Source organism: Bradysia coprophila (genome assembly GCF_014529535.1).
Source record: "Bradysia coprophila strain Holo2 chromosome X unlocalized genomic scaffold, BU_Bcop_v1 contig_26, whole genome shotgun sequence".
Classification (NCBI taxonomy): domain Eukaryota; kingdom Metazoa; phylum Arthropoda; class Insecta; order Diptera; family Sciaridae; genus Bradysia; species Bradysia coprophila.
The window spans coordinates 296,208-313,503 of record NW_023503313.1 but is presented as its reverse complement, the minus strand read 5'-3'; the positions used below and the strand labels follow the sequence as shown (position 1 = coordinate 313,503).

At 32.8% G+C, this 17,296-nt stretch overlaps 1 protein-coding gene and 1 long non-coding RNA gene across 8 annotated transcripts in view; one reads left to right on the top strand and one right to left on the bottom strand.

Moving 5' to 3' along the window:
• The window catches only part of LOC119069080 (protein sidekick), an 81,586-nt gene that overhangs the window by 5,602 nt on the left and 58,688 nt on the right, over nucleotides 1-17,296 (top strand). The gene's annotated exons all lie outside the window — the stretch shown is intronic.
• On the bottom strand, nucleotides 12,132-12,383 carry LOC119069081. The gene is made up of 2 exons (XR_005086275.1): nucleotides 12,343-12,383; nucleotides 12,132-12,266 (listed from the first exon to the last, which is right to left on the bottom strand). It is a non-coding gene; the product is annotated as an uncharacterized LOC119069081 (long non-coding RNA).

Below are 17,296 nucleotides of genomic sequence, written 5' to 3'. Positions count from 1 at the left end.
TGTGTGTCCGAATGCTTCGCGGGTTATGCGATGACAACGTTAAAGAATATTTAACCAGAAAAAAAAGATGATTCCAAATTCGAAAATCAATATCGGTATTTTAGGAAGATCGTATACATGACGGTTCTTCTCTATCTCATTCACTCACACTTTCGTATTAATCATTGGAATTTGCTCAGTTCCGTGTGCATACATTTGATGAATTACAAAAAAACAACAACCAAATTGAAAAATATGCGAAACAAAAGAAAATGATGAAACATTTTGAAATTTTAATATGATTTATAAAGCAAACATTTAGTAACACATAATTTATACATTGCTGCTGGACCAAATTATGTCGGAGAATATTAAAAATTAATTTTTTACATTTACAACTAAAAAAATCTCTCAAGGACATGATATTCAAATAGCGAAAAGGTGTGGTTATGTCTGACCGTTATTAATGAAAAATTATTCCATTACCTAACTGGCGTTACAATACCGATTTCAACTTTATTAAGTTCATTGTTATAACTTTTATGGTTCTGTTGATTTGATTCTTTCGATAAAATTGACTTCATCGAAATATCCAAATTGTTTGGAAACAAAAAAAAAGTTAATGTACAGAGTCGTCCACTGAAACGATTTATCATTATCTTATCTATTCTCTAAACATACTAACAAAAATCCGTCATTCCCGATACATCGATATGTCGATAATTAGTAATCACACTCCATAATGTATATTGTGTACACTGATGGATGTGAAGGTAGTTAACAAAACCAAAATAGAAAAAACTGTTGGATGTATGATGCAAGTGTAATTGAATTGTAAAATTTTCTCCTTTTTTTTAACTCGAACAGAGTCAACATAATAAACTTGCATTTTGCTAGGTTCAGACTCGGACTGACCTGTTATGCAATCAAAAAATCCGCACATCACAATTAAAGCTGACCCTTTGCTTAAACGCATACAATCAAAAGCTCCAATACCTCAATCTTGTCTCTCAAAAACAAATTTGCCTGTTTAAAATGTTGAGCGGCCAGTACGACCCTGGCTACGGTTTGTGTAGGGGCACTCTTGATTTCGTGCTGTATATTTATGGAAAATAAATTTTTCATTAGACTCGCACGATACGAAGTAAATCGTGAGAGTCTTTATGTTTTGCCCACCATCGTGTAAGTAAGTGAAATAATCGAAAACGGCCTATATCGTAGTGGGCAATTATTATCAGTATGATATTATAAGACGATTGAGCCATGTCCGTCCGTCCGTCCGTCCGTCCGTCCGTCCGTCCGTCCGTCTGTCCGTCCGTCCGTCCGTCCGTCCGACCGTCCGTCCGTCCGTCCGTCCGTCCGTCCGTCCGTCCGTCCGTCTGTCTGTCCGTGTGTCGTAACTTTAGAAAAATATGAAAGGACGGTTGAAGCGACACGCTCAAACTATCCAAACTTTTGATCCCGATCTTTTTGACTCTGCCCATCTACAATTATCACTTGAGTCTGGTATATTGATGAAGGGTGAGCCTTTTCGATCAGACCTCAAAAATTTATAGGTCACAGCGTCTCGCGCAACGACACACATCACTCCATTAAGATTTTTAGTCCCAATCGAATTCACTCTGCCCAACTACCATTCTCACGTATGTCTGATATGTGATAGAGGGTGAGCCTTTTCGATGAGAACTCAAATATTTAAGATGCTTCAACAAAGATGTTCACCGAACGAGCGCTGCGCATAGACTAGTGCTGCTGTAAATTTTTGTAATATTATGTAATAAATTCAATTACGCAATATATGGAAATATTGCGAAATCACATAATGGTGTGATAGTTGACATTCAATAGTTGACTATCAAATGTCGAACAATCTAGTAGCTAGCGGATCATACATTTTAATCAGTCAATATATGACGCTCGTCCAGTTAACATCTCCGCCAAAAAATTCTCCCTCAACTATCAACTATTGATAGTTGTCTATCAATATTGGATAGGTAGAATGTTTAACGGTGATGTCAACTGGACAAGAGTCACGAATTGACTGATTAAAATGTATGATCCGCTCGTCCAGTTAACATCTCCACTAAAACATTCTTCCTCAACTATTGATAGTCAACTATCAATAGTTGATAGTTGAAACAGAATGTTTTAGCGGAGATGTTAACTAGGCGAGCGTCAAGACTTGACTGATTAAAATGTATGATCCGCTTGCGCCTACGTTGTTCGACATTTGACTATCAATATTTAACTATTAATAGTAAGTACTCTTCATATTATGTGATTTCACAATTGTACCATTTTCGAAATTTAATTTATGTAATAAGGACTACTGTGATTGTAATAGCAGTTACACTCAACTATACTAAATGTGTGGAAATATTGCGAAAATTGTAGTTTCGGAACGTGCGAGTCTATTGCTAACGCGCCTGCCGCGTCAATCTCCTCTTGTTTTCACATTGATTTTGGTGTTCGTATGAGTTAATCGGTTCGTTTACTTCAACGAACATTCAGATTAGTTTTTGTTTTCAAATTGTTAGTTAATGGTAACATTCGACCTGTCTGTTTTATACGGAAGTTTGGATATTTTTCTGAAATATTGGTAGATATATAGGTCGAGGCACATGTAACGGCTCTATTTGTTTAATATGTGGTTAAAGATTGACGTTCTATCGGGTTAACCGGAACATTAATGTTATATCCGGGAACCACTTTTGACCAAAACGTTTGCCATTTTAAACACTGGTTGGGAACCTCATAAACATGCAAAAATATAAACTTCCAATGGCTATTTTTAGAATGGCAGTCACTATGCTCAATTAATGCTGGTCAGGTCCGATTTTAGTTTTTCGAACAATTATTTACAATTATCTGACCTGTCCTGACCTGACCCAAGCCGAACCTGGTGTGAAGTATGTGATCTTCAAAATGACTGGAAAATAATCTGAGCCCGCTAGTTTTCTAAAAACTCAACCGCAAATATAGTGAAATTACAATTTTTACAATTATTAGGAACGTTTCGACTGCGAGTAGTTATATCCGATAATGTGCAACGACAGGTATAATGCGTGTTTCTGCAAACTTGACCACTTTTTGTTTTGCTTTTTTTTGTTTGAAATTATACAAGGTGGTTCTCCTACATCGAAATGATGTACATCTACTGTGCACAACCATGACTACCAATTATTATTAAGACAACGTCATGGGAAAGAATATTAAGTTATTTTAACGTTTCATTTTTGCTTTTTCACTTTTGATCTAAACGGAAATGATAATAATTTATATATGCTGTTCAGTTCATGAATTAATCATTCCTCAAACATCGTATTGTATCTCCACTTTTCCCCAACTAATGCTTTATCCACAAAATTCCATTAAAATTAAAAATTTCCCATTGAAAACGACAGCTAGTCAGAATTTATAGAAATCACATTGGGACTTAAATTGCTATTCCCATATCGTTTATTGTTTCAGATTTTTGTGGCTTTCAGTCTCGTAAATTTTTATAAAAAAAAATTTAATTTGTTTTGCTGGTACATCACAGTAAATTTTGTTTTGTTTTTGTCGCGAATCAATAACCCATTTTTGTACCGTAGATTAACTGTAGAACCTTTTTACATACAATGTACCATGATACTGTAGAAAAAAATCCTTTCACAACTCATAACTCTCATTAAAGATGAGAGATGAGATTTCCATAATCATGATCACTTTAGTCATGTGGAAATTTCGACTAACCGACATTCGTGTGTCCAAATTCTACGAACGCCACAGACTTTTTAGATGATAGGATAAGCAAAAGCGATTCGCTAGAAATTTATAACATTCTGAGAATCCGAACATCCACTGTATTCCAAAATATGTAAACAACAGAGTTCACTGTCAGACGACGGTCTTAATTCGGCGGTCTTTACCACTCAAGCACATAAAACATTATTCAACATGACTCTCCTCACTGTACTTATAACTCGTACGGACATACATACAAATACATCAGCGTTCATAATAAATTCTGTCCTTCGTCTGTGATGCGTATATCCTGTATAGAGTTAATAAAGTAAGAACAAACTGTTGTTCCATATGCCCAAAATATATATAATAATAATCCTTAACGACGTTAAATACACATAGTGAAAATTAATATTACGAATAAATAATACTGACGTGTAGTTAACTAAGAGCTAATTCAGGTAAATATTTTTTTCTTTCGAATTACATAATTAGGGCAAAGGTGAAATAATTATTTGTCTCACGCAATATTGAAATGTTCGATTTTCATTCAAAATAATAAAAAAGAGAAAAATAAAGCGAACGATTCCGTTGTACCCGAAAAAAATATGAAATGAAATATTTCCAGGTAATTGTTCATTGAAGGTATAAACGAAAGAATTTCTGAGATTTTTTTCCCCATTCGTTCGAACAAGAAAACAAGGAAATCAAATATGTTTTGTGTATAGAATCTAAAAATAAAGAAAAGAAGAAAAAAACCATAAATCGCATCCAAACAATTCGACTACGGAGTACAATTTTTTGAAATATTTGGGCATCCGATGAACACACCATTTTAAGTTAAGTTTAAATAAGAAACGAAAAACCGTAAAAATTCTATTTCGATCGGTTGATGATGTTAGAATATTCTGTCGTAAAATCCACCCGAAACTGAAACATATTTATATATTCAATTAGAGGAGTGGGGAACCATAATAAATCTTTGACCTGCATACTATTCCGTCTAAACATCAAAATAAAATGCATGCCAACATCTATTAGCTTTTTTTTCAAAAATAATTGTAGTGTAATTCGTTTGAAAGGAATAATTTCCTGTAGGCAATACGATTAAATTCTGTTTATATGAGAAATGCAATCCAACTCCAAATGGCGGAGAGAAAAAAAACATATTCCAATAAAAATTATGTTTCAATTTTTTTTTATTCTTTATTTCCATCCACAACCGATCGCACACATTGTAATTTAGCATTTGTATATAATATACATATGTAGGTAGATTGGTAGATGTTGCATGACAAGGTAGACGCCGATTGCCAACACACTAGCGCACCTGTGTAAATTCAATGTTTTATTCGATGTTGGTTTACATTCATAAAACAACCTTTATTGCATTTTTGTAAGGTACGAGTACGAGTGTACATGTGATACGTTCGTATCTACCAGCCAGCTATAACTAGTGTTTCTTTTCTTTCATTTTTTTTTCACTTTGTGTACAAAAATGAATGAATGTTATCAAGCACGGTACACTCGAAAGTTCAACGAATGTTTGTGGAAAACTGTTTATAATTCAATAAACATTAAGGAGGTTAGTTTCGTTAGCAAATTTGTTGAGTAATCAGCTATCACACTTAACCATATTTTCACGACAATTGTTGGTCGGTGAGTTGTGGACGATTAGTTGAGCCTGCTAAATAGTTTCCGTAAAATAGGAATCAACAGATTTGTGACTCAAAGAGCGACTGTAAACGTTTTGTGTAAATGTTCCGAAGTGGTTTATGGATTTAGGACTTTGTGATCAAGTTTTTAGTCAGACTGTAGACGGTTTATAATATATTTATGACGAACACCGTCGTGATGCCACCAACACCTCGAATTATATTTATTTGTCACGTGATGGAAGTTGTCTGAATAGCAGACATTCTAAAAAAAAAAAATTAAAAATACGACGTCTGTCCTCAAATTATGTAAACCAAATAATTAAAAAAAATAAATAAAAAAATTTAAAAAATGCGACATCTGTTGGATAACAACAGTTTAGCTAAATCACACCAGTTCATGGCGTATTTAAGACTTAATGTCGTAAAAATTGTGCTAATCCTGATAAAAGGACATTTTGCTTACATTGTCCACTAATTGGAATGAAAATTAAAAAAGTAAATGTTTAAATTAGTTCAATGTTTGTCTTATTCTTCATCTGAACTAATTTTATTGGAAACGTATTACATCTCTTTAATAAGATGTCTAGGAACCGTGTTCAGCAAAGGCTTCACCCATATACAGACACATATCAATTGGTACAAATAATTGTAAGTCGACTGAAACAAAACTGTGTCAAAACTATAAATTTGGCGATTGGGCAGATAGTCAGAAATGTTTTTTTCTTTCATTTACAGTAGTGATAACTCACATAAATACGGACACAGACACATTTCTGTTTAAAATGAATTTTAAAATACAAAATGCAAAATCAGGACGTCTTGTGCATAAAGAACAAATTTTTGGTTGGTTTTCAAATGGGGACAGTCTTTATCCCAGGAATAAGAAAATTAATTTTTGTTTTGCTGAAGTGATATCAAAATGAAGATATATTGGAGGCAAATAAAGAATGCCAAATTTTCGTTGGCTGATCTGGCGTGCCTGACAAGACGGACATTCAAAAATTTCCAACAGAAATTGTATTGAACTTTTAGACCAGGGCTCTACCAGCACTCGAAAATAATAGCGGCCTTAATGGTGAATTCACATGCATGCATGTTCTCGGTCTTAAAGTGATTATGGTTGTCGACTTGTCCTTCCGTTTGCCAATCGACTAACTTTATTCAATTGGAAAAAATGTTTAAAAATCCAATTAGCGTCATTCAACTTTAATTTTCGGTACTGCTATGCACTGTAAGCAATTGCGACATTAATTGGTAGACATATTTGATTTACTAAACAACTTCACATAAATTTCTTTAGTTTATAGCATTAGCGCCATTTGACCTGAATTAAAAATCCATTTTTTTCATTCATCTCGTTAAAAAACATGTCATTTGAAAATGATAACCGATTTGCATGCCATGTATCCAATAAAATTGCATTTAAAAAAAACAGAACAATTAATCAATTATGTATTCGACGTATTTCTTTTTAATTTAAAACCAGAGATCGTTCATTTAAAAATCGGCTTGTCGATTCGTTGTTTCAAATCAATAATACATCGTCTAATAGAGATGATATGATTGTCGTTAAAACGAGTTTGACGAGTTTTAGTAAAATGTTACATGTATAGCGAAAAAAAGATCAAACCACAACAACAACGACAAAATTCTTGCATTATAAATGCAACTTGTAAGAAATGGAAAGATAAATAAAAAACTATTCTGCGCCTGGATAATTAATCTTATGGTTTATAATATCGTCTGAACGACAACACATCACGCGGATCATTGCGTTCATTTGATTATTAAAATGTTTACCTTTAAGCCTATAAATGGTTAGATGCATTATACGAACTTGATGTTCAAGTCATTTTGCCTTTTACAATATCGGTGGTTTCTCAGTATTTTTAGACGAGTACAATGCACTTTTGCTTTTTCATATTAAATCAAGAATTGATTCTTATGGAAAGAGTTTGAATTCATACGCAATTTCGTTTTTGTGCTGATGTGTAATGTTGATACATCATATTGCGAAAATGTCGAAATTAAATTTCTGACTTGGTTATTTCATATTGTACAATTGCACAGTAGAAAAGGACGTTCGAGATGATGTTCGTGAAATGCATGCAGTGGTGCAGTTCAAAATTTTCAATTATAATTTGTTCGCATAATGAAAACGTTCAATCAAAGTTCTACCATGCAATACTTTCAACTTTCAATTTACATGAATTAAGATGTGTATCAACCTCAACCAGTATTTGGTTAATAATATTGCGTGTGAAGTAGATGTCATTCATATACTCGTTACATCCTACTACCTGGTAAACGCACACATTTTCTAGAGTTTCATTCCGACCAGTCACCTTTTTTTATCGTTTGCTAAGTGGCGTATGAAAGTGCTATAAATTATATATGAAACATAAACGGTCAAATTAAGAACGTTTAAAGAGAAAAAAAGAAGAGGAACAAGAACGATGAATTCTGAAGCTTCGAGGCGAATCTGAGAATATGTCTGGCTTTCATAAAATGTGGTGCCGTAAACTGATGTGTCTAAGCGTCTACATAATTCTCATTACCTAAGAAAAAGCGAAGGTACAATGGAAAGTGGCAGCAATATAGATCAGAACGAAAGGAAAATGAAAGATGAAAATAAAGATTCTCGATCTGATCAGGCAAAATACCGATGGCGTTCAGCCGAAGTTTATCTTACACAGATCTCGTATTTGGTTCGCAAGATCTTGTAGAACAATTTTGTAGAAGAACGTTTATATAAATCACTCGCCGAGCTGTACAGATCAGTTTCATTTCCGTATAATTCGCTAAAAATCGTCACTGTTTATTACTTTTAGCGAAATATCAGGAAAAATGAATTGCTCGGATAATGTGCATTTTCATTGTACTTTCTTCTACAAAATTATTCTTCAAAATCCTATTAAAAATTAATATTTTTTTACCTGAACAGGCCTAATTGGTGTTTCATATAACACTTCGAACATGTTTTGTCCAGCGACCTGAATTTTATTGAAATTTGAAGCAATTTAAAATTCTTTGATATTGTTGAATATTTTAGCAGACTACACCGCGTCGGTAGTAAAACTAGTACAAAAAAATATTTTTTTTTCCCAGTCCCAATCCAATCTTTGATCAATAAATAATTCGATTATTTTTGTCGACGGTGTTCATCATACATTACATACACAGTACGAAGAAATTGTTAGATTGCACATTTGTTTAAAAGTTCAAACTCAATGGAATAAATATGAAGAAAAAAAAACTCGCCCCGCTGAGCATTTGCACACTAACCTGCAGCGATTTAATTTGCATCATGCTTTTAACACAATGAATCCTTAGCATGAAAAATGAATACTTTTTAGCGTTTATGTGTTTGTGTGGCAGTGTATACCAGACGATTTCTTGTAGCAGCGATATGAAAGACTTTTAGTTATTTAATAATTCATTGAAGTGGTATTACAATGTACACAAAATGTAAAACATGAAAAATATGACCGTTTCGTGGATTCGAGAATTAATAACGTGTGTGACATCTCAAATGAATACACAAACAGCCTTGGTCTTTTATCACCTTGTTGATTTACTTAATGCGAAGGCAAAAGAACGAAAAAAAAATAGTGAAGTAACACATTTTGTAATGCCCGCCTCAAAAATGTTGATGTTAATTTTGAGGTTAGATTAGGTTAATCTATATTTTGATGGTATGTTTACGTACAGTTTCTGTTCTCCATTTTTATTTGAAAAAAATGTATACAAAAAAAATGTTAAACAAAAAGAGGTTGGATAGACGTTAGATTTTCTTCTCAGAATTGTTCACCTGTTTAAATTTTATATGCAGACAGAATAGACGATAAAAAAATTATTTATGTTCCCGAACCGGTTATTAGATAAAAAGAAATCTCTGAGATATTTATTTCTCTGTATTATGAGTGTTGTGCTCGTAAGTGGTGCTTACGAAAACTAGAAACGTATTCTTGTTTTTCTTATTACATAAAAATTAATTCAACCATTTGTCCTTTTTGTATTACTAACACAAAATTCATTAGACTTCTAGTCACAAAATGTTTGTCCAATTTATTTTTCATTTCAGGTTAATTATTAAATGTTTAATGGAATGCATTACCAAAAACCATTCGGCATTTTATTGAATTATTGAATATAAATTTGAATTGATTAAAAAAAAAAGTATTTATCATTATTATGAAACATTTTCAAATCGGTTTTTATTAGCTCGCAGTTCGGTAAGCAAATTAAGAGCAGTATGTGCCTCGTCTCTTTCATTTACGGAAAAAAATATTATTTGGTTAAATAATAACTAAGCGTACGGTTCAATATTCATACTATATCCAAGCGAATTTAAAACAATACGGAAACACAAAATAGTTAATTGTGCATCGTGTCGCACGATTTTTGTAGCACTAATCCTATACGTTTACAATGACGTGCATTACAAAAATTGCTGCAACGAGTTGGACACCATACTTTCGATTGACAAGTATATCTGTCTTTTGTACTCGTAACAACGAAATAATAAAAAAAGAATCGATACGAGTGCGGAAAAGTGTGTCCACATTTCGATACTAGTGCGGAAAAGTACGTCAAATAACTGAAGTGGCCATACATTTTTACACTAGCGATAACTGTTCAGAAAAACATCGCTAGACGTTGCTACCAACATCACAATCTTCCATATTGTAGTTGTCAATCGCAAAAAACAAATAAAACGAAAAAACTCGACGATATCGATGTTTGTCATAATTGGGCATTAGGCTCACAGTGACCCATATTAATAATATCGATGGCTAAATGCTATGTCCGGGAGTGGAAATTATATCGTATGAACATTCCCTGAGGAATTTCGAACGCATTTTTATTGACCTTTCATATCGTCTAGTCTTCCATGAAACATCTTTGACATCTTTAGTTTTAGAATAATTTTTGCTATATAAGAGTGTACATCTGTTTAAGATTGTTTAAGTTGTTTATCGACTGTAACGTCAACATATTCATAATTGGTATCTAAATGTGGTAAATTTATTCTATTCACTGACAGACCCGCTGTACATGTCAGTGCGTAAATTGACAGGTTTATTGACTCTTATATTTACGCACGGATTCTACACTGACAAAAAAGTTTCGAAAAACTCAGCTGTTACAGGTAACTTTGTCTACAGGTAATCTACAATAGCTGCCACAGCTGTAGCGCCCCATACAAACAATGCAGCTGCGGCAGATAATGTAGAATTGGAGACAAAGATACCTGCTACAGGTGAGTTTTTCGAAACTTTTTTGTCAGTGTATATTTTGACCAAAATTGTGTTAAGTTGTGGTGATTTTGGTGTTACAGTAGATAAAATCGTGTTTCTAACTAGTTAGTAAATGGGGTGGTTTTGTGCACCAGATGTGAGAATACATCGTGTGCGAAAAACCCCCAAATAGCTATGCTAATGATGACTGTTGTTGGCTAGTTTACAATTAAATTTTCTAACGTATTCAATCAGCGATGCTAAAATTAGTATCGAACATTATCTTGCGATTATGCAGGTTTTACCGTCCGAATTAGAGCTACATTGCATTCATTTGCAGCATTTAAAGCAAGCATGTTGTTCACGTTCATTTTCTATTCCATTAGTATATCCTGCAGCTCAGTCATGTAGAGGACATAAATTTCAAGTTGTTTTTCTGTTCCTTTTTATGCCATAATTGTTTAATTCCCAAAGTTTAGATACATTCCATTATTTCATACTATCGCCGAATAGTATCTACCCTCACACCTTCACTAAAAAAATCAATACTAACTCCAATTTCGTTTCTTCTTTTTTTTACTCGTCTGATTATTTAAATAGAAACAGAGAGCCCAATTGCTTAAAATGTAGACCTTTCCAATTTTTGATTGATGGCTGGCTAACCTCACGTTAACCCTTTCTTTTGGCTTAAAATGTCACATTATTTGTGTATTTTCATTCCTTTATGGCATGATTTACTAATAAATTAATTTAACAAAAAAGTCCCATAACACTAATTGTTTCAGCTACATATTCTTGTCGGAAGTTTTCCGTTCGAATTGCACGGATCCCTACAAAAAAAGGCAATTGGTGCTTATGTTTAGTTACCTTTTAATCCATAAATTACGGCTATTTTTTGTGTTTTTTTAATTTTTTATTAACGCCATTTACATAATAAATAATGTCTAAGTGCTAAAGATGATAAAATACTTCCATAATAAAAAAATTATTAAAACAAATTGTTTAATGGATGCTCCGTTGTTCATGCTACATTGTTTGGTTTGATTTCCAAGTAATTATTGATATTCGACTATGTTGTTATGTTATTTCTGTTGATTTGAATATTTTATTCTAAACTGACATAAAATGAGAGCCAGGTTTGAGAGCCAGTCCGGCACATGAATTTCGTTAAGTTAATTTGCCTCTAATGCTGATGTAATATTGAATTGCAATTTTTGGTCTATTTACCTTGAGCCAACAAATTTGAATAAATTTGTATGAGTCTTTGCTGAAAATGGTATTTCGCTTTTATGCGCGTCTGTTTTCGATAGCATATCCGATAGAATATGGCCCGGGTGTTTTTTTTATTTACAAATTAAATTTCGGTTTCATTTTCAAATTAAAAACTATAAATTTTGTAACCGTTTCTCGAGGGGCACCGCACTGAATTTGCAACTCTTTTTTCTCGGGCAACTCTCGGCGTGCAATAAAGATAGAAATGAATGGTTGCCAATGAATTGAATATTTATAAAATGTGTTTTGTCTATTAGTAAGTTACTCGATAAAAGAGATTTAATGTTGTAAAGCATACCGTCTACACCGCTGTCTATACTTTATCTTTGTATTACTTCAAAAGCCTCATTCTGTAAAATCTTTTTGAAAAATAGGCTATTTAAGTCGATAGCTAAAAGGAGTCAAATTTTCAGTAGTTTGGCGTTTGGCTTCTTTCTAATTCTCGATTTGTTCCACCATCACGTAACTGTAGCGACTCTTTACATTTCCACTATCCAGTTTATAATGTTCTAACGGTTCTAATCATTTTTTGTTATCTTGTGGCGAATTTAAAAAAAAATGAAAAGCCAAAATTATCTCAGACAAATAAAAGGAAGGACATTTGTGAGCATCTCAGTGTCAAAATTTTAAATTTGTTGTCAGTTGGTGTTCTCTACACACAAGGATCTTAATTTTTATTTTATGTCGCTTTTGTTTAAGATTAGTAAAACTGTTCTCTTCTGTAGAATATCGAATCTTCTAAATTTATAGAACGCAGATCTTTTTTCTATGTTAAGACCACATGGGCAACTCTTCTGCAACTTTTTTTTTTAGAATGCAACTCTATTCAACTCTTTTCAGTGTAGTACCCCTCGCCGTTTTTATATATTTGAAGCAAATGTTATTGCTGAAAATTAAAAATGTAAAAAAATGTCGATTCACTATAAGGGCATGTCGTATCTGTGTATCAATACATAGAAAAAAAAATATTGATTGTGGAATGTTTTATCATTTGAAATGTAAAATGTGTAGATCATTATGCCATTCCACATTAAAATTTTAACGGACGAAAATAACTGAAAACGTCGTGTACAATATTTTCCGATTTCTCTCTGTATCTTCAAATGTTCTCTGTTTAGTGCAGCCTATAAGCTAAATAAATGGAATATTCTTACGGTCTTAGTTATTACTTAAGTGATTCTTATTTTAAGTTCCTTTATTGCACTTAAAGATTAACAAGCCAAATTATTAGTTTTGTTGGGGTAGCACAAAGGCACCAATAGGTTCGACATAGCCTTTTGTACATATTCAATTTATTGTAAAAATGTTTCTTTTAAGAGGGCAGACTAGGTGTGAAGTAGGCTATATATTGAAAAATTGGTTTTAAAATTAATGTAGACCATTTAATGAAAATCTGTTCCAGCAATTAGATGAGTAATATGTTTATCTATCTCTAAAAAATGAAAAACGATTTACAATAAGCAACAGTTGGAAGAAAACCGATTTCCAAAATATGAACGTCGCTTAAAGTTAGGCTATGCAATATTTTTTTGGAAATCGGTTTTCTTCCAACTGTTGCTTATTGTAAATCGTTTTTCATTTTTTAGAGATAGATAAACATATTGCTCATCTAATTGCTGGAACAGATTTTCATTAAATGGTCTACATTAATTTTAAAACCAATTTTTCAATATATAGCCTACTTCGCACCTAGTCTGCCCTCTTAATAGAAAAGAGGACCGTAAATTACTGTTAGTGATGTTAAACTTTTAACATTTTACTATATTGAACAGCGAGTCATACTAATTATGTGAATCAATAATTTGTCTGCGAAACGTCTGTCGCAATATACGATTCAAGTCATAGTTCATTTTAACGTATAGTAAGTAAACGATACCGTAAACAAAAGAAGTTGCAGATTTATTCGTATTGAGGCGATACGTTGCCGCTTACGAAACGTTAAGTTGATTACATTTTTCGTTTTCTTTTTCCGAAAATATGTTCCCCTCAGAGAAGAAAAATTCGATTAAAACTAAGCGAAAATTTATGTGGAACGATCGTCTACTACAGACAAAGAATTTACTTATTCATGCTCGCATGAAATTAAAAAGATCAAATGATACAAGCTAAGGAAAAGATCAGAACAGAACCCTCCGTTTCTTTATTTATTTCGGTGTAATGCATCATTAATAATTGATGTAAATGGATGTTGATTTGCGGAAATGTATTTAAACAGCAATTTCACTACAAGAGATTTAAACATTTAAGTGAAATGGCAGACAGACTTTGCATTCATCGTAGCGTAAAATATGTTTTTATTATAGACGACAAGACCGATATTATGTATAAAATATGAGAGAAATTATTTTTTTTTTGATCAAAATGCTGTGTGTTTGGACGGAAAATATTTGAATTTGAATTTTCATTTCTTTATTGCTCCTAACAAATTTTATTGTATCAAACAAAACATGCTTCTCAAACTTAAAATGAAATTGAGGTAGTCATTTAAGTACACATATATTCGTGAATTCAGATACTTTGATCTTTTCTGCGGAAAATTTGCTGAAAAACCTTTTACCAATTAAATGTGTCGGAAAGTAAAAAAGACGAAACTGACTCATGTTTGTAATTGATTGGTCTATGATGATGATTTCATGCTTAATTTAAAATTGAATAAAGAGCTTACGGGCTTACCACAGATGAACAAAAAAATTGAAATGTATCGCAAACTTTTTCAATTGATGTTCACCGACAAAAAATTCTGTCCACAAATTGAATTTTTATGTTTACTACTTCGCATTGGTCTGGTTTTACCAGCCATTCAGTTGCAGCAATTTTTGGACAGAAACTACCACAGATTGTGATGATTTCCGAATTTCCTGGACTTGCATCTGAACATTTTACCGAGACACAAGACAAAAATTGGCGCGTCCAGAAACTTTTACCATAATAATCGTTGCCGATTTATTGCAAACAATCATCGCCATCGGTATCAATAATTGTTTCGTTCGAAAAACTTTTCATGGACATGTGTTTTCACCATTCCGACGATGTCCGACTTTCACATGCTGAAAAAAAAGCAGGACTAACCCAGGATCCTATTCGGAAAGTGAAAAATTAAAGTTCTTAGCAGAACCATGTGCATGTCCACCAGTATTACACAGCAATAAACTTTGTATAATTTGTACTTAAGACGATCAGCAAGTATGTGTTTCTTAATACTTTACCGACCATGGTTTTTCCATAGTGTGTCGAGTGTGTTTAGTTTTGCGATTATCGCTATAATGGCAAACATAAACATCAACGCCTCAAAATGTATTCCACATTTTTTCTGTGGTTTTATTGGGTTTGCCACACTATTTTCATTCTCTGTAGTCTGACCGTATGAGTTCTCGACATAAGCCTTTGTGGGGCTGGGTTCAACGATTATGTTTCCACGTTACGGCTAAATTTATAAATACGAACACAAATACGGTGAAGACGTAAAAATTATAACGTCAACTAGAATTTTCCAATTATTTGTGTGTTTTTTTGTGAAGTTTAATTGCAGAAATACGTGTCTCATGAATGTAAACAGGCAAACAATTTGTTGTTATTTTCATTTCGTTTGTTGCTTTATGTGTATACACAAGGCACATACAGTTTTCCACGTATACGGTTCCTGAATTGAAGTAAATTATTTGATTATGTGCGGTATACGTAAAAACCAAGAGCTGCATTTTATAAATGGCTTTTCTTGGTATATATAGCTGTAAACCGAATTGCATGTTCTACCTAAATTTAATTCCAAAATTTTACTTATTTAGTCTGTAAATACTTTCCACTTAAAATGTTGCGTTTGTGGCATAGTAGATAGAAATTCAAGAATTGACTCTACATATAAGAGTGGGGTTTCACATTCGTGAATTACCCATGAGTGGTTGATTTCGAAATGTGGAATTTAATTCTGTTCATTGACTCAATTCTCTCGAGGACACTATTGTCTAAACTGAATTTCGATAAAGAAAGAATAGAGAAAGCTTCCTCCAATTTACAGCATTCGTGTGCTCCGTCCAATTTTTTTTTGTCCAAGCCTCGAACAACGACCGTCCGTTTTTAATGAATTTAAATTAACTAATTTTTTTTCATCGTAAGATAGTCATCATGAATTCTGAATTTGTGTTTTAATTAGAAAACTTTTCCAACATTCAGATTAAGATTTAACTATCTAGCTGTCAAATAACTTGAAAATAGTTCTTCATCTCGAGAATTTTTACAGTTCGGTTAGCTTAAATATTTTGCGCTAAAGTTCACTTTTCAAACTTAATCTGTGGCGGTTATGTTCATAAATTAAATATTCTTAAACCGGCAATCAACAAGTTATGGTTATTACGATGAAATATGGGTAATACAACACACGTATGCACTGTAACATAGGTATGAGTCCTATCAAACAAATAGCTCCATAATTCAATAACACTGCGAATGGAAATGGAAGTAAATTTTCGAAGAAACATGAACATTACTACCGTTAATTTTTGTAACAAATTTAGATCCGAATATAATAACAACACGGAGCACATATGCAAAGTATTATAAAGTTAAGCCATAAAATACACATGCTATGGAAAGGCATGAATTATTTTTATTTCGAGTGCATAATGTTAAATTCTGAGCTAAGCTCTTTGCTCTTTGCATTGATTCGTCAGGCCTTAAATTGTCATCGAAATATGCCTACGAGTAAAGGACTGTGTTCTTTCTGGTGCAGTTAAACAATTTTTTTTTTATTCTTTAACATGTTTCGAAAATAAATTTTGAAAATTATGATTATTTAAGGTGGTACGGTCGTTACTTAAAACATATATTTTTGGAAATGCGCTTACAATATAAACGAATTGATTTAAAAGAGAAGGAGATTGTGAACACACGGTATTGTTTTCAGTGACAATTATTACGATTTGCTCGAAGTCAAACGGTTTTTGGCAATGACCACGATGTCAACGGCATTAAATTGTTTGATTGCAAGGTATCGGTTTTCCCGAAATCTTTTACTTCATTTGTTAAACATATAATATTTTGTGTAGGAAAAACCTAGTGGGTCTTATCAGTCCGATAAGAATTTCTTGGAAATAGTAAAACTAGCAATAGAAGCTAGCGCACAATTAACTTAGAATGTTATTGACGAAAAAATTGACACCGAATATATTCTCTACAAATTTAAATCTGTTTCGCTACTCCTTGACTAGCAACAACATAAATAAAGGAACATTTGGAGCAATCCATCTGCCGCTATTTCGTTATCAAACCGTCCAAGACATCTTTTCTGACCACATTACAACACACACTCCCAGCTTTATTTCTATACGTATATGATGCGATCCCAACAATCCATAAATAAGTTGACAATGTCGATTTGCAATATTTTCTTTTCTTTTTGTTCTTATTTTTCTTCGCGTTTGCAAG